The sequence below is a fragment of the Polypterus senegalus genome, chromosome 9, assembly GCF_016835505.1.
Source record: "Polypterus senegalus isolate Bchr_013 chromosome 9, ASM1683550v1, whole genome shotgun sequence".
NCBI lineage: Eukaryota > Metazoa > Chordata > Cladistia > Polypteriformes > Polypteridae > Polypterus > Polypterus senegalus.
In genome coordinates this window covers 132,292,329-132,315,860 of record NC_053162.1, presented here as the reverse complement: position 1 = coordinate 132,315,860, position 23,532 = coordinate 132,292,329, and positions in this window count along the sequence as shown.

Genomic DNA, 23,532 nt, shown 5'->3' with positions numbered 1-23,532 from the left:
ACAAATGAGGCTTAATTGGCCAGGTATGTCTGAATGTACAGGGCTGGTACTTTCCTTGAGCCTGATGCTGCCACGCTGCCTTTAGCCCAGCTCCCTGCAATCTTAACAGTAGATTAAGATGGGTCAGTAAATGTCAGCATAGGTTAATCATTTAAGTGAGGTGAATTGAATGTTACCCACTGAAAATAAGAATTTAATATACTAGTGAGTGAAAAAATGAGACAGTGAGTAAGGTAAGTGGCCACACTGGAATCTGCAATTTATAATAAATACTAGGGGGCTATGTCCCCTGCTTGCTTTGCTCGCCAACCCCTTCCCCCTCCCGCCAGCGCTATGCACTGTTGTGAAGAGGGGGGCTGAACGCACCCTAAGGAGATGTGGCCACTCCTCCAAAAACCCCTTTTAAATGGTGATATAACAAATACAATTTTTTTAACCTCTTCTTTGTTTGATCAACTGCTGGCTTGCTGCTGCTGCTGTGCCATGTGATCTGTACCTGTCCTTTTGTTTCACTGCCTTGTCTCTCTTGCCCCCCAGACATCCTCAAACACTCTGTGATCTCTTTTTGCTGTTCCGTTATTTCACTGAATAATTTTTTCCATTTTTTTGCGCTAATGCGATCTTTACTCTCATTTTTTTGAAACTTTAGAATTTTCCTACTTCTATTATCTCTAATCTGCTCTGCATGTGTATCATGGGACTTGCTTCCAAAGGTTGTAAGTATGACGTGACTCGGGATGGGACGTGAAAGTGTCTCTCTCTTCAAAAGATCTCTGTTCCAAAGATCATGTCTTATCACCAGGAAAAAAGTCTTGTCGCAAGAATTTTTTTATAATAGCGAGAAATGATTAATAAATACATCAGCATTATTATGTCACAATGTTGACTCTGTTATTCTTTCAATAGAAGGCAGCTTACTTATGAATGAGCTGGTGTATTTAAAAGAACTCCAACACCAGAGAGAAACTCACAGTGCATATGTCTTGGCAGGTGACGATGTAACCAAACAAAATAAGAGGCGAACAGCGCAGAAAAATGCAATACTTGTGGTACACATGAAGAAACTGGGGATTGTTAATTTTTTTGGAAATTAGGAGAATCAAGCAAAAACAAGATAAAAAATGAGTATGAATATTTACAATGTGCCCCTAATAAATGAATCTGTAAAGGTTTAAAAAATCCCTTGTGGTCATTTTATTGTTTTATGTGGAATATGGAGAGGTGGTTCAGAGGCTAGGGATCTGCACCAGCAATCAGAAGATTTCTGTTTCAGTCCCATAAATGCCACAAGTGATTGCACTCCATTGAGCCCTTGAGGAAGGCACTTAATCTGCAATTGTTCTGTCCTGGGTATGACATTAACCTGCAACCAACATGCAGGGAGAACTTGGGGGTTGGTGGCACTCCATGTGCTGTAAAAAAAAAAAAAACAAAACAAAAAAACCTCACACTGTTCCATTCTGTTCAAACTAGTGTGGTGCTGAGGTGTCACACGATACACAGCTGTGTTCGGGTCCTAATTTGGGATCCAGAGGTGGTTTGTATTGTGGTGGGTGCTGCAATGCGCTGTATCAGTGCACATTCCCAACTTCTATGTGGAAAAGTACAACAGGGCATTCATATTACAAAAAAAGAGCCTGGTTAAGCTGCATAACATAAACTTATCACCTTATGTATTGTACATTATCTAAATTAAACCTAGCAGTCAAAGTATTTATCAAGCCAAATAAATGTTATTTAAATGAAGGTCATTTCACAGGAAGGAGCACAATACTTACAAAAAAAAGAAATCACTGCCCAAAATAGATTCAAGATTATGTTTGGAAAAATATTTAAAATCAAAATCTAAGAAAAACAAACTTATATTGAGTTTATTATAAATTATTTTATAGCAGGTGGCATACATGCTGACTCACAGCTTCAGGAAACTGGATTCAAAGCTGGGCCACACCTGAACCTGTATCTGCATGAGTTTCTTTCCTGGTATTCTAGTTCTCCTCCCATGGCCCCAAAACATGTGAATTAGATTAGTTGGCAATTCTAATCTAACCCACAAACTTGCCCTTTGAGTCACAGGATTTTTTCCAATTTTGCAACCAATGCTGCTTCAATATCCTGCTGAACCCAGGACTCTTTTTATATGTAAATGTGGATTTTTTGGGGGGAAAGCAAAACATTACAATGGCATATTATTCAATCAAATAAATAATAATACAAAACAACTGCAATTGTTTACTTCAAAAACAATAAGGAGGAAACAAAAGAAAAATTGAAATACAAAGAAAAAAGAAAAGCAAAACACAACCCTATGACTTTTACCTGAATGAAGCAGATTTATAATGATGGATGGATATATCTTATGTTCTGCATCTTGTAAACTTAAGTTCTGAAACAGAAGGAAAAGTACAGTAACTGCAACTCCAAATCAAAGCTGCTTACAATTTTCTATTCTTTTTTTCTGTTGTGCAACATATTTTACAAACATTAACTTGTACTCTTGAAATTCTACAGCGCAGCCTAGCTGTATGCCTTGCTTGAATACTAAGGCAACCATACTTTTAAAATAATTCATCAGGACTAATGAGAATTCAGGTTTGCTTTGCTGTAATATCATTTGGAATGATTTGAAATCTGCTTCAAATGCTTTTGAAAGGTTGTCAATTCTTCTTTTTAAACTAAATGACTTGGCAGTGCTTTCTGGCTTCAGTCTTAAATTCACTTCCCCTTAATTTCCACTGGTGTCCTTGAGGATGCAATTCACTATTTAGTTTAAATTCCTTTGCATCCACTTTTTCAATGCTTTTTGAAGATCTAGATTAGATTCTCATGCAGTCTTGTCTGCTTGATACTAATCAGGTTAATTTCTCTCAGTCTGCCAGAGTAGGCCATGCCCTTTAGACCTCAGTTACACTTGTCTGCCCTCTTCTCCACAGCTTCAAGTGCTGCTATGCCTTTTTTACAGCTAGGTGACCAGAACTGCAAGCAGTGGGAGTTGTGGATGTGGATCTTTCATACAGAAGAGAAGCTCTGATATCTCTATTTTTATGTACCACAGCAGAATGGAAAGAAGAATAAAAAATAGGATGAGAGTGTGATGCAACTCGCTGAACCTGTTAACATTTCATACAGCATCAGTTCAGTCAGGCAGTATTCTTTTGGCTGTCAGAAAAAGAGGCAAGCAATATTGTGCTGAAAAGTGATTTTCACTCTTGTAAACTGATATGGTCCATTGACAAGATAAGCAACAGCAGTCAGGAAGTCTGATATATCCTAATAGAAGTTGCATAATGTGACATCAGCTTTAAGTTGTTTTCCTCCTAAGTTTGAATTGTAAATGTTAATCCCTAACAATTCATAATTGTTATTTTTTTTCTGGACATTCATTAATGAATTAAATTCATGTCATTTTAGAACCATTTCTATTAATTCTCCATTCATTTTGCAGGGCTACGAGAGGCATTAGAGAGCAGACCTCCTTTATCCTTCAACCTTAAAGGTCCTGGCCCAACAACTTACACATCTTCAACTTGGGTTCTCAGCTGGCATGTTCCACCAGCCTACACATTTGGCTCCACCATGCCCGTTAAGAGTAAGAAACACTGCTAATAATTTTAGTATGTACATTACATAAATGGCTTGTGTAGAAATATGAGCTAGTAATCAGGGGAAAAATAAACATTAAAATAAAAATATTATTGCCACGCATTTGTGTAACTTTTAAATATCTTCCTATTACAGTATATGGCTTTTGTGGGCACTCAACGCAAACAGGCACAGACACAAGTATAAAAGCCCAGAAAGTCTTTACTGTGGGAAACTCTTCCACAACAAACGTTTCTTGCCACAGTCATAAGTATTTTGTAATAAGCACAACACAATACAGCAACTCTTTGTCTTTCTTTCTCTCTGTCACTGCCTCCTCCACTCCTCCTCCCAATCGTTGCTCACATTCGTCCGGGCACTGACTCTTTGATATAAGGAAGGCAGCACCTTTTATCTAATCCCCAGGAGTGCTTCGGGTGATGTAATACTCTGAAGCACTTCTGGGTGAGTTTGGAACCCTATGGAATGGGAACTCCTGCAGCTCCACCTAGCAGCTCCCACGGGGCCTAACAAAGCTGTTTATGGGGATTACAATATCTGGCATTCCTTGTGGACAGCCATGTGGGAATGCCATCTAGCATCCTAGGGGAGAAAAGGCCAGTTAAGCTGTCTCCCCCTGTCCTTCCATCCTGACGGTGCCCCATTTGGGTAAGGGTGCTGACCGTCCCTCATACCTTCTAAAAGAAACAAAGTAGCCAGAAGCATCCAGAAAATACAGAAATAAGACTTGCATTACAGAAACACAATTGCAAGTACCAAAAACATATACAATCACAACACAGTCTCTTATTCTAACGTCCCATTCTTCTTTCTTTTTTTTACCTACCAGTCAGGATTCACTACATCTCACTAATCGACTTAACTTAGTAAATACTGTCAGAGATGTAAAATGCATAATGAAGTGTTTCTAACACCCCACAATACTCAGAAAGCTGATAATCTGAAAATTTTTTAATTTGAAATTTGCTATGGCATGACAGTGGGTGTCCCTATTTATTTCTTATTTTATGTCTTTACCAAGTTTTGAATGTTTAATAACACCTTAGTAAAATTGAATATATTGTAAATTAATCCATTAAAACAAATTTGTTAGATAGATATATTCATGTTGCTGCCTATTCTAAGGATGCAAAACTCATGTGTTTCTTCTTCTCATCAGAAGGCGGTGGTAGGACATCATGGGAGAAAAGCTGGTTCCAAGGCAACAGACCATTCACAACCCAGACCTCCTTCGAAGATTAGGTACTAAGTCTGCCTATAGTCGGGATTAAACACAATCTGAATACCTAAATTATAAATTCTCATCATGACCGCCTGAATGAAAGCCATTAATAATATTGGAAAATATCAGAATTAACAGGTGGCATATCAGGTGTCTTGGAGTGCACTGTGTACTGTGTCTTATCAACATCTGTAATAAAACCTTCAATATTAAAATGAGGAATTAGAACGCTCAGGCAGTCAGACATTACTAATATGTCTGTCAGGCAATTACTTCACTGCTACAAAGATATAATCAAAATTTGCAGCAACTTTCAGTTGTTTTTTCTATTAAAAAAACAAAATTCTGTTTTTCATACATTTTTATCATTATGCTGGAGAATGGTGATATGTTGCATTTTTGTTGGGTATGCTAGTATGATTTTCAATGTTTTCAGTACAAATGACTGCACTATTATTACTGCTGCTACAGGAGGATCAACAGAACAGTTTAGACATCTAATCCACAGGAATCTTTAAAGGAAAAAAACTGAGAAATCGAGGTGACAGATCTCTGTTGGAAAGATGCTTTAGAAGAAATGAGTTTCATTTGCTGTTTAACGGTTTAAGTCAGGAAGCATGGCCACAAGTAAAGGAGCAGACTGCAGCAGCATCAATGGGCCATACCACAGTTGGTCACTGGGAAATCAGCCATATCATTTAATGAGTATAAGATTTGTTCACTTTGAATAAAATTTACTTTAGGTAGCTGAATAATGACAGTAGTCCTTAAGGCCTACTACATTTTAATTTAAAAATGGAGACATTAGTCTACATTTTCACCTTTCATCCACATTACCCTAGCATTTTCAGCCCTTGAAAATGGAGACTTTTAAAATAACTTTCCAGAGCCATTTACTTCTGAAAATGTAGCTTCAGCGTTGTGGTGTGAATGGGCAGTTTTTGAAAGTGCAGTTCCTATTTGTGCTCTGGCTTGTGCTTATTACATAGCCCTTCCCTGATTGGATCCTGCTCATTACAACAGTTAATTCCCTGATTGGTCACCCAATACAGAAGAAAACCATATACCAGCATAGTGGATATAGAAAGGTTACTTTCCATGGTGCTTGTTGTGTTGCTTACCTGTAAAGCTGGAAGGCAGGATACACACATAAAAGTCAAATTTACTGGTCACCATAGATCTGCAATAATCCCATGGCCGGTGGTGTTACCACCTCTTCAAGGATTTTTCAGCTGATGTGTGCATGCCCAGTGTAGATTTATGTCTATAACATATGTTTTTTGGTCGTGTTAATGTTAATGGAGATACTTTTTGTAATTATAAACATTATTTCTCTTAGTTTTTATCGTTGGAACTCATTTGAGAGTGATTTGAATTTTTTCCTTTGTTTATTATTAATGTAACACAAATTAAAGATCACCTTGTAATATTTATGTGTCAACAAAGTATGAATACATATATGTGCAATTTTGTTTTAAAATATGTCATTGACTTATATTATTATTATCAGGCATTGTTTATGCACCTATGTCCCAGAAAAAGGGACCTCGCTTGTTTTTGTTTTAGAGTTAATATAGAGCATGGATGCTGTGGATGTAAAGTTCCCCTGTATATGTTACCGACCTCACGGTCTAGGGGAACCTGGGCCAGGTACAAGCTACTGTTGTTACTGGGTGTAGCCACAGTGATATGGTGAAAAGCATAAAGAAACAGGCAGCAGTCCCGAGTTTCAGACCATACTTCTCTCTCCCTTTACTCTCCTTTTCCCAGAAATATATATGCTTCAATTTCAGCATAGATCAACATGGCAATCAGTGAAAACAATGGTGCAAGCCAATTTCCTCTGCATAACAAATAGTGTAAACACATTTACTTTGAGTACTTGATTAGAAACCAATGTCCCCAGAACTCATTAATTTTCCAAGAAAGCAGACAGTTCTGTATCCCTACATTGTGTGTAGATGAGATACTAAATCAAAGCAGTCTGACTATTCAAAGCAGGTGACTCTTTAGCAAGACAGGTAAATATTTATGTCCTGTACATAGTCAATCGCAATAACCTGTAGCAGAATTTTCCAGAAATTCTGCCTTTTCTTTGAAACACTTGTTTATAGCCCATTACACTAAGCAACACATAAATGTAATTTTCTTTAGAATACTGAATTCTAGCCCATTACACATACTTAAAAATAAAGTCTTGCCATCATTTCATTTTGCACAATTTGTGAAAACAAGACATGGTTTCAGAATAGAGGACAGTCATGGAATTTGCTGTTGTTCGCTCGCCACGAATTGACTGGGATTCTCGTAACCTGCCGGGAGAATGGAAAAAGTTCCAACAACATATGGAGCTGATGTTTTCTGGCCTGCTAAAAGGCAAAGATGCGAGTGTGAAATGCAGCTATCTGCTCCTGTGGACTGGGGAAAAAGGAAGAGACATTTTCAACACATGGACTCTCACCCAAAAGGAAGCCAAGGTACTGAAAACTTATTATGACTGCTTTGAGGCGTATGTCATGCTTAAGACAAATATATTCGTAAGATATAAGTTTAATGAGAAGACGCAGGGGATACACGTGACTTTTGATCACTTTGTAACGGAGTTAAAATTGCTGGTGAAGGACTGTGCTTACGCAAATGAAGATGAGATGGTCAGGAATAGACTAGTGTTTGGCACAAACTCAGCGAGAGTGCGAGAGAAACTTTTAAGCGCCGGATCTGAGCAAACATTAAGGACACTGCTTTTTACCGGATTTTTGAGCCTCAAAATAATTGAATTGATTGAATTTGTTGTACACTTTAAGATACACTGTCTATAAGAGCTGTATAGTTATGCCTTAAAATTACTTACCTGGGCAACCCCGATGCTGCGTCTAGTAATGAAATAAAGGGGGAATCAATATTTTTTTATTGGGGTTGTTAATTACATACAGTAGCTTTCTAAACTGGGTGTGAGAGATGTACTGATATTGATTTGATTTGATAGAGAACATAAATGGATGGTGTTAATACTAAATGACTTCTGTGTCCAACTCATTGTAACAAATTTCATAAAATGAATAAAATACAGTGTTAAAAAGTCAGTCAAAGATTTCCACAAACAAATTCAAAGAAGCAAAGGTCAGAAACACCACACAATATGACAAAACACAATTAGATTTTCTATTTTTTTATTTCTTTATTGTAAAACTGACCTGCGGTGGGACCTGCCCGGGGTTTGTTCCTGCCTTGCGCCCTGTGCTGGCTGGGATTGGCTCCAGCAGACCCCTGTGACCAAGTGTTGGGATATAGTGGGCTGGACGATGACTGACTGACTGTAAAACTGACATTAAGTTCATCTTTAATGACTCTGACTGCTGAACAAGAATATCAATGCTAATAAGCAAAATCACTGCTAGCTAAACTGTCCATAACAGTGTCATTGACAGATATGTAGGTATCAGTAAGGCATTTTACTGCATTTCTGTTGTTAATCATTAGTACTAAAATAGAAGTAATATGATATTTATAAAAAGTTACTAACCCTCCCCTGTTGTGTTTCCCTTTTTTGGTATCCTTATGTGGCACTTGGTGCCACTGCTCTGCTACCAAGTTGCTTGCCTGCCCATGATAAGATAAAGAAGCACTGGAATTATTGGGTAGAAGGGTCCTTTTATCACACTGGCCAGCCCACCCACCACTGACTCAGCTGAAGAATGGCCAGTGGGGGGAGTCGGCTCGTTGGCCGAGGTCTCCAGGACTCTGACTGGCTTGTCTGACCCCTTTTCTACAACCTGGTGGTGGTTCAACAGTTAGTTCATGGACAGCTATTGCCGTTTTTCATTTATGTTAATTCATTTCTACTTTGTGTTTGATGTATTTTAACAAATATGTTTCCTTTTATGTGATACTTCTGCATTTAGTGAGTAGTATATTCTTGTATTTAGCCTTCAGAGTTGTCACGGCGCTCTGTGCTAGCACTTGGTGAGGACAGCTATGTATGAGTAACGTAGTTTCTACTATTGTATTGTATTTTTGTGGTTGGTCATCTAACTCTGTGAAGAAGATTACTTTTGTTCTGTTTTGTGTATTGCATTTACCCCGGTATTTTCACACCCATTGCTCACTCAACCTCCCTGGAAAGGGGTCTCTCTCTGAATTGCCCTTCCAAAGTCCTTTTTAGGGGTTTGTTCTTATCTTTATGAGTGTCAGGGCTTGTCAAAAACAGTCCATTGAGGTATTCATTGGGTGATTTTGGGGTACATAAGAAAAAAAATTATTGTTGTTGCACCACTGGATTTTCTGTTAGCGGGATTGCTAACTTTCTGTCTGTGCAGTCACTATTGTTAGACACCTTTTTCACAGAGGTGATTCTGGGTGCTGAATACCTTTCCTGTATCTGCACTTGTCACTTTAAGGTCAGTTAAAACATTTACATATAGAAAATAAATAGGGTGTGAACTGCACAAAATGTGGACATGCCATAACACAACAAAAATAAATGACAGTTTAAATACCAGAAAGGCTTAAAATAAAATAATTCAGAGAACAAAACAGACACCTTAGACCAGCAAGCAATCAAAAACAATGGACACTGCACTGCAAAAAATGCATATGCATTACTAGACAAAAAAAGGGAGTTGTTTTGCTTGTATTTAACAAAATAAAGTCTGCCATAGGGGTAAGCAAAATGTACTTGAAAAGATTTCTTAAAGTAAGATAAATAATTGTAAATACAAATGTGTGGATAAGTCAATAATTCTTATAATAAGGAAAACAAGACTTGATTTCATGATTGACATATTTTGCACTTAGCTTAGAATTAATTTTTTGCAGTGTATAAGGCAAAAATTCCAAGCCTGATTTGGGTTCCTTTACATTAACTAACACTAAAAAGAAAACAAAGAATTGATCTAGCACTAGCATATAATCTGCTGCATGCCTCTGCCTTTTACACAAGACAAAATGAAGTTAATACAGTATGTCTTAAGACTTGCATATTCCTTGACTGGCAATGGGCAAAGCAACCAGTAAACAGTACTCCATTGTTATGCAAGTACTGTATCATAAAATGGTGGAGATCACAGCAAGAAATTCATTCAAATTGTCCCTGTAATGATGTCACCATTAAAAGTCTTAGAAACGCAGCAAAAAACTCCATAACACATATTTATGATAGTGACCTGGACAGAAAGAACTTGATATTTTTCCCCCATCTGTTTCTAAATTAAATATGTAGTAGCCAAAATATTGGTGCTGCTGGTTATTACCAGATTCTGAAAGCGACATAAACCACATTATCTTAATAAATCAAGCTTAATTTTAAGCTGTCACAGTCCTAGTATGGTTTTCTAATTGGTGCATTTTCCCCAGAAAATCTAAACTAACTATGCATTTTTAACACGCAAAACTGTGTTTGATGTCAATGGTAGAAATCTTGCTGAAAATACTACTGTACACACTCAGTTTAGACTAACAGTATCAGTTATCACATATAAAAGTCAGATTTGAAATTGTAATCAGTCACAGAACATTGAATCTGTAAGAACATTTCACAAACACAAAAATCCTTTTTATAATCCTATTTATATACTCTGGTATCTCACCTCATGCTTGGGTAATTAATGCTCATCCTACAGTACTTGCCTTGCCTTTGTCTGCTCAGCCGCCTCTCCCCTCAGATCAAGCACCTACATCTTATGCCTGTTACGGGTGCGGTGAGACGGGACATTTCCACCGCAATTGCCCACATGTTTCCTCCCCCGCCTCCCTTACCTGAACCTGAGGATATTTCTTGGTCCTAGCAATTCGCAGGGACCCCCAGCCACTCTCTTCAGTTGCCTTTGCTCACTCGCCATGCGGACACAGATCCTTTATTGACTTTGCTGGTGAATGGCACTGAAACTGCTTTTCTTGTTGACACTGGAGCTACTCGTTCCACCCTTTCGCTGAAGCGGGTCCCTGCCTCGAAAGATACAGTGACTATGCTTACTGCTTCTGGACAACCACATGTTTTGCTGGTGTCTTAACCTCTTCGGGTTCAGCTTCATTCCAGTGGTACCACTTTAATGCACCGGTTTTTGTTAAATCAGCTCTGCTCTGTTAATCTGTTAGGAAGGGATCTGATGACTAAGCTCTCCCTCTCTATTTCCCTAACTGAACAAGGGTTTTACTGTTCTATTCCTAAACTCCTGTGCCAAACCTCCCCCCACACTAAGCCCTCTTTTGCAGCCTGGACTCTGAACATCTCCTCACACACCATTCTCCTTAAAGCCCTACACTCTTTTCCTTCATGTCTTTTTCCCTACTTGCAAGTCCCCAACACCCTCCACTGTACTGCCCAGTACTTCCCTGCTGAAGTGGACACACCTTGGTTAGAATCTTTTCTCTCTTCAGGTACTAGCCCAGAGACCCTCCATATCCCTTGCATTTTTTTCTCATCCAACAAAGCGCTGTTTCAGTTCACCTCACATATTCACAAAGCGTTTTCTATTTAGGAGGTTCGGTTCCCCATGTTTCCTTAGCCAAATCTAGCACCGTTCGCTGAGTCGAAATGGGGAATGGGTGGAACAATGTCTCAATAGGGCAGACTGGCTACACATTGCTCCGGGTATTTTTGATACTTCAGCTCATTTGATAACTAAGGTTTTACTTTGAGATGACCTTCCAGTAGTCTGTTCATTATACCATCCCACCCTCTCCACATTTTCATTACAGACTTCATATCCCTCTTGGCTTTCCTCACTTCCCAATGCACTGTGGTCTCAGGGGAAAAATGATTATGGAAGGATAGCACACTGTGAGCCACTGGTGATTTACCCAAAATCCCCCTTCCGCCCGCACCGCGCCCAGTCTCCTCTGTCTCCAGAAGCAGAGGCTGGTATCTCCACCGTACATTCCGATCTCGTGAAATGTGGAGCAATCATTCCAATTAAATACTCTCCAGTCAACTTCCTCATTTTACCTGTTAAAAAGGCTGATGGCTCATGGCGTTTTGTTCAAGATCTTCAACAAGTTAATTCTGCAGTTTTTCCTAGGGCACCTATTGTTCCTAATCCTTCCACTATTCTTTCTACGATGCCCCCGTCTGCCCGTTATTTCTCTGTTATTGACCTTGCTAACGCTTTATTTTCTATTCCTGTGCACACCGACTCTCAATTCTGGTTTGCCTTTACTTTCCAAAACTGCTGTTGGACATGGACCGTTATGCCTCAGGGATATACTGAAGCCCCTTTTGTATATGGACAAGCTCTTGCTCAAAATTTAGAAGGATTTTGGCCAGATAAAGACAGTGTATTGATACAGTATGTGAATGATATAATGTTGTGTAGTACTACTGAAGAAGACCGTGCATATGATACTCAGAAATTGTTATTATTTTTAGCAGAAAATGGCCATAAAGTTTCTAAAACAAAACTGCAGTTAGTTAAAACAACTGTGAAATATTTAGGTCATGACATTTCTTGCTGAACAAGAGCTCTCTCTAGCGACCGCATAAACACCATTCAAAATCTTCCTAGACTTGTTACAAAGCAACAGGTTATGTCTGTATTAGGCATTCTAGGATACTAGAACTGGATTTTAAACTTCACTGAAAGAGCACAGCCTTTGCAAACTTTAGCGAACACCCCTAATCTCCCCCTTTCTGGTCAGGTGGCATGGAATGATCAAGCTGAGAAGGCTCTGTGTGACTTAAAAAAGTGCACTACTCTCTACGCCAGCATTAGAAACTTCCTGACTATTCTCGTCCATTCACTCTGTTCGTGGACAAAAAGGGGGGATATATGAATGCAGTTCTTACACAACTCCATGGTGAAAAACAAAGGCCAATAGCCTATTTTTCGAAAAAATTGGATCCAGTGGCTGCGGGACTTCCAACCTGTCAGAGCTGTAGCAGCCACAACAGAGGCCGTGCTAGCCAGTACAGATATAGTGCTCATGAGCCCCCTAGTGGTAAAAGTGCCTCACGCCATACACTCCATTTTAGTACAGGCTAAAACCTCGCATCTCACTATTGCTAGGGCAATACACATTCAAAATGTACTCTGTACGTTGCCAAACGTTACCATAGAAAGGTGCTCCACCTTAAATCCAGCGACTCTTCTTCCAACTGAAGCGGAAGGGGAGCCCCACAACTGTCATGACGAAATAACTAAGGTTATAAAACCTAGACCAGACCTACTGGAAACTACGGAAGTGTATTAGGGCCATGGTAAAAAAAAAAAATACGGACACAGCGAAGAAAAAAAAAGACTAAATGTCGAGATTAAAGTCGACATGCTGACTTTATTCTCGACATTTACGTCGGGATTAAAGTTGACATGTTCACTTTATTCTCGACTTTTCCACTTTATTCTCGACATTTACGTCGAGATTAAAGTCGACATGTTGACTTTATTCTTGACATTTCCACTTTATTCTTGCCATTTATGTCGAGATTAAAGTCGACATTTACACTTTATTCTATTGTTTATTTTTACAGTTAAACCTGTGCGATACCCATTCATATATCCAGTTTTTGGGACTTTGTACTACACTGAACATACAACTGGGAACCCCTTAATGCAAGGGAGCAGCTCTATAGCCACGCCACCGTGCCCCCCGCCACCCATGTTTAATACATGCTTTATTGCATTTCATCGCGAAGAAGATATCAAGTATTTCTCTTAGTATTCTGAATGTTCTTAGAGCAGGAACATCATGAAGTCAATGTGCGGCAATCGCTGTCTGCGCCTCTCAGTGCAAGAGGAAGTCATTTGAAGAAGCGCATAGAGATTAAAAACTGGGTCGGGGAACACTTAATATAAAGCATTTAATGTGCTACATTAATTAATGAAGGGCTTTGAGAAAATCTAGTAAATTGAACATTCATTTAAAGATGAAGTTTAGTTTGCGACATTCTACTGACAAAATAAACTATTAGAATAAAGTGTAAATGTCGACTTTAATCTCGACATAAATGGCGAGAATAAAGTGGAAATGTCGAGAATAAAGTCGACATGTCGACTTTAATCTCGATGTAAATGGCGAGAACAAAGTGGAAATGTCGAGAATAAAGTCAACATGTCGACTTTAATCTCGACATTTAGATTTTTTTTTTCTTCACTGTGTCCGTATTTTTTTTTCACCCGTGGCCCTAATACGCTTCCGTAGGAAACACCTTTAGGAACAGGTGAGATAATTTTTGTGGATGGATGTTCTTTACGATTGGAAAATGGAACACCTTCAACCAGCTATGCAGTGGTCAAAGGTGACCACCTGCTGGAAGCAAACCGAATTTTCTTCAAGTTTGAGTGCGCAGGCAGCTGAGTTGATAGCTCTCACCTGAGCTTGTCAGTTGTCAGAGGGAAAAATTTTAACTATCTATACTGATTCTAGATATGCTTTTGGAGTCTGCCATGATCATGGGTCATTATGGAAACTCAGGGGATTCAAGACCAGTACTGGCAAGCCCATTTAGCACCAAAAACTAATAGAATCCCTCTTAGAAGCTATAACCAAGCCATCAAAATTGGCTATAGTTAAATGCCAAGCCCATACTGAAAAACAAGATTCCATTAGTAAAGGAAACAAACTGGCTGATCACTTCGCGAAACAAGCTGCTTATAATAATACCACAATTTCTTTATTCCAACAGGCAGATGATAGAGATTCCGATAATTTAGTAATTTCTTTACAGAGTTCAGCTTCAGAAAAAGAAAGAAGAAACTGGTCTAAGGAAGGATCATTGGTTGACGAGATCTGGACCCATAAGCAAACAAATAAACCTTTCCTTCCTAAAGTTTCTTTTCCAGGCATGGCAAAAATTGCACATGGCCTGGATCACGTTGGAAAGGATGCAATGGTTCAAGAGGTTGAGAGACATTGGGAAGCAGTAGGCTTCTCTAGATACGCAGAGCAGTTCTGTACACGCTGTGCAGTATGTCAGAAATTTAATGTAGGAAAGGGTATTCAGGTAAATCCCGCCGTTACACCTTTGAACACCTTCAAATGGACTTCATTGAATTAACACCATCAAAGGGGTACCGATACTGTTTAGTAATTGTTGATGTGTTCTCTCGATGGGTGGAAGCTTTCCCTTCCAAACATGCAGATGCCAAAACTGTGGCAAAAGCTTTGATAAAGGAAATCATTCCAAGATGGGGAATACCACAGAAATTGCAGACTGATAATGGTAGTCATTTTGTGAATTCTGTAATTAATGAATTGACTACTTGGCTTCAGATAAATGTACATCATTATTGCAAATACCATCCTCAAAGTGGGGGTATAGTAGAGAGATGCAATGGTACCTTGAAATCTAAATTGGCTAAAATCTATGAGCAAACAAATTTAACTTGGCCTGATGCTCTACCCCTGGCCTTGATGAGATTAAGGGGAAGAACCAAACGGCAGTTAGGGCTGTCGCCATTCGAAATTCTGACCGGACGGCCCATGCCAGTTGGCATGGTCATAGGTAATATTACACTGCATACTGTGGACAATGATCTTCTTTCCAGTCTTACAGGTCTCCGAGCTTCTCTGAAGGAAGTCCACGAGCAGGTGAATCAGGCCTGGAGAACCTCCTCCATCAAAGGACTCCCTGATTCTGTTAGGAACCTGGATTCTGGTTAGAGATACTCGAAGGAAACATTGGCATCACCCTCGGTGGAGAGGACCGTTCCAAGTTTTGCTGTTGACACCACACACTGTTTAAGTTGAGGGACTGCCTGCCTGGATTCGCGTCTCACATTGCAAAAGATGGCACCCTTGATTGTGGTATCCTTGTTTGCTGCCATACCCTGAAGATGTACAAACTGGGTTAACTGAAGAATTTACGTTTGCCTGGTGTTTCTTTATGGACATGTGAACGAGTGTGCCCTGTGATAGGATGGCATCCAGTTCAAGGGTTCCAGTGCCCACAACTTTGATAGGTGCCAGATGACCATGACCCTGAACTGAAGCAGGTTAGAAAATGGATGGACTGATAAATGTATGAAAGATGCTATATAAAGCATGGTTTGAAAGAAAGCTGGATTTTTGTTCTTCCTACAGATTATTTTCTAGAACATAATAGTAAAAATTGTATGCACTTTCAGCTATAAGAACAGCAATATTTGGACATTTTAGGGTGATTTATTTTCAAGTCTCCGTGGACTTTTTGTGTTTTTTTTCCTGTTTGCAGGTTTCTGGTGGCTCATTTAGGTTAGCTTTAGCCACTGTTGTGGGTCCTGAATCAGAACACACCTCCACTCAACCTGGTTAAATGGCTTAAGTCAGTTTTCATCTCTCTTACAGTTGCTTTTATTGTTCTCCTGCTTGTAGCTTGCTGTATTTGTTCCCTTGATAAGATACATTGTATCCAAGTATTTTTCTGCCTCTATGGCAAAGGCTTACTTTTTACACGAAGAAAAAATGCTTCAGATCAGCACAGCCACCCCACACTCCTCCGCCCACTCCACTCCATCTCACTCTCCTACCCTTTCCCACTCAACTCTCCCCTGATCAAATATTTTTTGTTTGCTCAAAAGGGGGGAATGTGGAAGACGAATGTTCTCTTCGTTCCCTTGTACTAATTCATGTCTGAGAAGTAAGCTTTACGAAACCATACATTATGTAAAAGCATGCTTTGCTGAGCAAAACAGAAAAATATTTGTCCAAAGGACTCAAGGTCTAAGCATTCCACACATGAGTCTGCCTTATCACGTTTTCCCTTAGTTTACATCTGAACGCCATAACAAAGGGGCCAAGAAATCAAGTTTTACAAGCACCGTTGAAGGGGCTCAAGGATTGTATATAATAAATGTGTGTTACATTTCATAATTATATTAAATCACGCATTCTTGGGGTATAAAAACTTTACCCCACCCAACAGACGGGGTTCAGAAGAGCCCTGACGCTGTCATGTATATTGATTGTCTGCTGTTCTGAAACTCTTCTCACTGTGACTCTGCAAAATAAAGATGCTTTATAACCACACCTGCTGTCTTGTCTGAAGTCTTCATCCACAGTCGTTGAAAAACCAAGAACAGGCAAGCTCAGAGTTTGTCTTGACCCTAGAGACTTGAACAAAGCTATTAAACGGCCCCACTACCCTCTGCCAACACTAGCGGACATCAAGCCGCAGCTGACAGGAGCACCCTACTCTAGCGTAGTAGATGCCGTTCGGGATATTGGGCTATAAATCTCACGGAAGAATCTTCTATGCTGACAACATTTAACACCCTGTTTGGATGCTATTGTGTCCTGTGCTTACCGTTTGGCCTCATCTTTGTCCAGGATGAATTTCAGAGGAAAATACATGAGACATATCAAGGCCTCAACGGAGTGATTGCCATTGTGGATGACATCCTTATCTATGGCGCAACACATGAAGAGCATGACCAGAACCTCTGTGCCATGCTACAACGTTCACGGGAGAAAGGAGTCCGTCTAAATGCTGAGAAACTCACCATTGGAGCCAATGAGGTCAGCTACTTTGGTCATTGCCTCTCTGCTGTGAAAATCTCTGCTATCAAGATGATGAAGCCACCAAAGCATCAGGTAGAACTGGAGACAGTGCTAGGCATGGCACATTACCTCACCAAGTTTGCTCCTAATCTATCTGAGGTTAGTGCCCCAATGCGTCATCTCTTGAAGCAGTCAAGCAGCTTTTTATGGGATAAGCAGCTTGATGCAGCATTTCAGACAATGAAAGACATCATTACTAGAGAACCAGGACCAGTTCTTGCCTATTTCAACCCTGAGAAAGACCTCTACTTGCAAGTAGATGCATTAAAATGAGGGCTTGGTGCTGTACTGCTACAAGAAGGCAGACACATCAGCTATGCTTCCAAGTTACTCACAGATAGTGAGATAAATTATGCCCATATTGAAAAAGAAATGTATGCAATTCTCTTTGGGTTCAAGCATTTTCACCAATATGCATATGGTTGTCGAGTTTGTGTGGAGTCACACCACAAGCCGTTGGAGTCAATCTTAAGAAAACAATTAGCCACAGCCCCAGCAAGGCTGCAGAGAATGATCCTTCAACTGCAGAGATATGACTTTCACAATGTTCACCGACCAGGAAAACACATTCCTGTTGCCAACACACTCTCAAGACAGTCCATTACCTCCCATGACAGCAACCTCAGTGAAGGGATGGATGTGCATGTCCACACAGTTTTCAACAGCTTACCAGTGAGTGATACCAGATTAAAGGAGATACAAGTTGAAACTGAGAAAGATGAACATCTTAGTGCTCTGAGAACAGCTATTCACAATGGATAGCCCGAGGAGAGGAGAAAACTCCCCCAGAGCATCTTGCAGTTCTGGAATCACCGTGATGAGTTGTCCAAAATCAATGGAATTGTCTTCAAGGGAGAAATAATGGTCATTTACAAGTCTCAGAGAACAAATGCTAATGAAGATCCATACAAATCACATGGGCATGGAAAATGCCAACAAAGAACACGTGATATAATGTTCTGGCTCGGAATGTCAAAGCAAATAGAGGCAATTGTAGCAAAGTGTCAGATCTGTCTGGAACGTCATCCATCGAACACCAAAGAACCCATGATACCTCACTGCATCCCAGACAGGCAATGGCAAGTTATAGGTACAGACATATTCACATGGGACAGTGGAAACTAATTCCTAACTGTTGATTACTATAGCAGATATTTTGAATTAGACAAACTTCACACCACCACATCAGCAGCTGTGATACGCAAGCTCAAAGCAGCCTTCGCCAGACATGGCATTGCAGAGACATTAATATCAGACAATGGACCCCAATGCACATCAAAGGAGTTTGAATCATTTGCCAAGTCGTGGGAATTCACACACATCACCTCAAGTCCACACTACTCACAGAGTAATGGTCTTGCTGAAAGTACTGTGCAGACAACCAAAGTACTTTTGGACAAAGCTTATGCAGATGGAAAAGACCCATATGTCAGTCTGCTTGAATATCGTATCAAGCCAGTGGGCAATTTTAAGTCACCAGCACAGCTGTTGATGAGCCGACGACTTCGCTCAATCCTGGCAATATCAAGCAAACAATTACAACTGCAATTTGTTAGCCATAAGGAGAAATTCATAAGAAGGAGCCAAAGACAACATCACCAAAAGGTTTACTACGACAGATCATCCAAGCCACTGCCACCACTCGATGCTGGAGCAACTGTCAGACTCCAAGAACAGGAACATTGGAAACCAGCAGTTGTCATCCAACCTGCTGGAACTGATCGATCATATATCCTCTGCACAGATGGACAGGTGTATCGCCGCAACCACTGGCACATCTGGAGTACTAAGGAAAAGCTTAGTTCTAATAACGTCAACATTGCAGACACAGAACCAGGTGAACAGTGTGACACACAATTACAATCCACATATGTGAACACACCAGTCTCACCTGAAGCTTGCACACCTGAAAACACACCACTGTTACCTGATACTTACACCACTGAATGATTGCCTAGTTCAGGATCACACTTACCCTCATATCGCACCAGGTCTGGTCAACAAAATATTAATACATATATGTGCAGTTTTTTTTTTAAATATGTCATTGAAATGTATTAATATTATCAGGCATTGTTTAGGCACCTATGTCATAAGGAAAGCACCAGGAAAAGGGAATTTTTTTGTTTTAGAGTTAATAGAGCATGGATGCCGTGGATGTAAGAGCTGTGATAAATAAAGATCCCCTGCATAATTAAAAAGAAAGTCTTGCCATCATTTCGTTTTGCACAATTTGTGAAAACAAGACACACTTGACCACAGTTTTGTGATGCAACAGCAAGTTCAGGTATAAATACAGCCAAGTCAACATTATGTTTCTGCTTGATACAAAATAAACAACACTCTCTAGTGTTAGCTTCAGTTTTCAGTAGGCCATGTGCTAGACTCATTTTGGTTTTGATCTGTTCTTTTAATTTTACTTTGATATTTTAGTTTTCCCCAGTACTTTGGTTGCTCAATATATTTCTGATGTCCCAGTATTGACTTTGACTAGCACTGACTATGAATCTGCTTCACATTGCTATCTCCTAGTTCTCTCATCATTCACAATAAATCCAGGGGAGTTGGGGTGTCATTTTAGTTTTAAAACTTAATTTTTAAATGTAAACATGGTAGTGTGGATGTAGACTGAGACTAATTATACCTTAGTCTGTTTAAAGAAAAGCAATGTGCAAAATAAATGTACTAATGTGACATGGAGAAAATGTTTGTCATCATTATCAGAAAACATGAGGATTTTCTGTTAAATTAACTTAAGGTATCTGTAAAAAGAAAATAACTTACTGAGTTCAGTTTTTGAGTGTACACTGAATTTAACTCCATTGAAATGACCAGTGACCCTTGCATGAGGAAGCAAAGGAGAGACACATATTTTCCATGTGAAAGGGCAGAAGCAATGAAGTGTCACCAACAACAGATGCATGGTTCAGTTATTCTATAACCAACACTCCTTTTAAGAATAAGAAGAGAAGAAAAGCAAATGCAGTAAAAGGTAATCCATGAAGAATATAACAACAAGCTCACCTGGTTGTAGCACAGCTTTAGCTAAAGTTGACCATCTTTGCCTGTGGCAGTAATGAAGAATATCAAAGATGCCCCAATGCCACATTCTGATCAGTATAATTTATTAAATTCAAAACATTCCTGGTCCAAAATTTTTTTTTTTTTTCATATTCCATTCTTCTATTTTAATTAACAATATTAACACAAACATCTCTTCCCAAGTTAAGAGCCTGGGTGTTATTCTTGACAGTACTCTCTCTTTTTCTTCTCATATAAGTAACATTTCTCAGACTGCCTTCTTCCATCTCTGAAACATTTCTAGTCTTCGTCCTATTCTTACGCAACACAGTACTGAAGTATTGGTTAATGCCCGAGTCACCTCACATATAGATTACTGTAATGCTATTCTATCTGGCGTCCCACAAAAACTTATCCATTGCTTACAACTTTTTCAAAATTCTGCTGCCAGGATAATAACCTGTTCTAAATCCACTGAACATATTACACCTAATTCTTCTCTACTTCACTGGCTACCTGTTAAGTACAGAATACAATACAAAATACAGCTCTTAACATTTAAAGCTCTCCACTACCTCACTGATCTCCTACAGACTGACACTCCTCTCGCTCACTCAGATCCTCATTTGCAGCTGTACTTTCTGTACCACACATCAGACTCAGTGCTCTGGGAGCTCGAGTATCTCTCATAGTGCTCCTCAACTCTGGAATTCTCTTCCCTCTCATATAAGTCAGCTCGATTCAATAACACATTTTAAAACTATCCTCAAAACTTATCTTTTCAAACTGGCATACCAATTGTGAATTCTACACTGTTACTGCCTGTTATCTTTGTTTGTTTTCTAATTATTGCTTTGTGATTTATCATTCTCTTGTTTTTATTTTACTAATTTTGTTTAATTTTATGATAAGGTGACCTTGAGTGCTAAGAAAGGCGCCTTTTAAATAAAATGTATTAGTATTAATATTATATTATTGTTGCAGTATTTAAAGGAGCAAATATTTATGGCCTTTTCATACCTCATCACTGACTTGTACCTCATACACTTGACTAGAAAAAACTCAAATTCAAAAAAGACAATGTTGATTTTGCTATAAATATTTTTTAATCTTCTGTATATCATTTGACTCTTACTGGCTCAGGGTCTGCTGATTTGCATGTCAATCTCTATTTATTGTGAACCAAGGTGTTGGGCGGGGTGATGTTGACTTTTCACATGTCTTTTTTCAGCCAGTCAAGCCAGTGCTTTGTGAGTTTTCTGTGTTTTTACATGTGAAGCTTGAAGCTGTGGCCCATTTCCTTTGAAAGTAGGACATTGTTGGTGTGTAGTAGTATTCATGGGGTACTGCAATTGGATGTCTGCTATGACCATGTTCATGCTAAGGATGAATAAAAAGGGGCCTAATTCTTGGAGAACACGCACTTAGTGGAATCTGAAGAGGCTGTGCCCCACCTGTCTGTAATGCAGAGAGGCCACTGGTTTGTATATGTCTACCATTATCTTAAATAGTGGCTGTACAATACCATCAAAGGATTGTAATTACAATACAAAATATGGCTGTGACCATCAGAAACCAACACAAAACTGTAGTGGGGCCACATAGTATTGTTGTTTATTGTGTTGCACCCAGTCGCGTCTCGTCTCACCACCCTGTTTAAACTAATGTGTGTCTGTTTAAATGTCGTCCCCGTAATAAGAAACAGGGAAGGTTGTTCCGTGGAGGCAGCGACCCCCTGGACACATCAGGGCCGGGATTTTAACAATTACATCTGGCTTATCACTATTTAAACGATCAGGAGGGAAAGAGGGAAAGAAGGAGAAAGACAGAGATTTCATTTACCAACAACCACTCATCATTTTCTGCCACTATTTAAATTGCGGTTTGTTCCAGATTTGTTTCTCATTCTGCCGGATTCACGACAGCTCAATCATCACCAGAAACCCCGGGGTTGGACATTATTATCCACCACACGCTGAGGAAGCATGGTGAGATTGTTATATTTTTTCCGGGAGATTCAAACGCATCTATTTTTGATCAGTCATCCGCATTCTGGACAGTGATTTAACTGGACTCAATTTCACGTTCATTGGCATTCAGTTCTCAATCATTGATATGATTTATTTATTTGTGTTTTGTGTTCGTTATATGTTGCAGGGGCAAGAGAGGTTTTTACTTATTATATATGTAGTGTTTTTACTTTGCGGGTTTGGTGTAGGTATATATATATTAATAGCTTTATTTTACGTTGGGCATTTGTATTGTTTTTGTCATTGTGCTTCACTTAATATATTCCCACACTTTTTTACATTTCTGCCTTTGCTTACTTGTCTTTAAACCGTTGATTGGTGAAGAGGGATGGGTAAGGGTCGGCCGTTACAATATGGTGACACATACAAACAATAATGCAGGATTGCAAGATAGCACCATGATAATGTCACAAACAGAATAATATATATAAACCACCACAAATATAATTCAAAATGGTCTACAAATAAAATTACCAGAGTCTCAAGGTATCTAAAACTGGATTCATAATGGATGTAGCTTTTTATTTTCTCAAGTTGTTGTGTGTTACAGACAAGCTAATGCAGAAGGTACTTTTTCACATTAAAAATGATATATTAATTTCGAGGCCTCAGGGGGAAATGTACCCCCAACAGCTTATTTGAAAACACCATAATATTCTTTCTTATATGGCCTGAGCTTTGTTTCTTCTGATATGTTTAAAATGTGGCCACTAAATCCTGGGTTTTTATTTTTTTTGTTAAACTTTGTAAAGGTATTTTGTGTCTTAGAAGAAATATATCAGGAAAAAATGTCTATGAACCCTTTACGTTTAATATCTAACTAGTACTTTGTAATACCTGGTTTCAACACTCATGTCACCATTTGTTTAAAATGGTTTTCCCCTCTGTCTCTCTCACTTACTGTTCACAGTGGCCCTCACCAGCATATTACAAGCTGGGATCCACATTAGGACCACACCAGCCATTCCGGTTTAAGTCCCCCTGCTACACATTTGGGAACAAACAGCATCAGATAATGATGAAAGGTGAGTTTGGCCTACTGAGCCTTGCAGGACCACACAGAGATTCATAATTCATGCCATGTAATGCCTATCTCTTTCTCCACAGCTGGCCCACCTCCAAACAAATATGAAATAGCCCAGGCGAGAAGACAAGTGTGGCCAACATCACCTGCCTTCACTGTTCAGA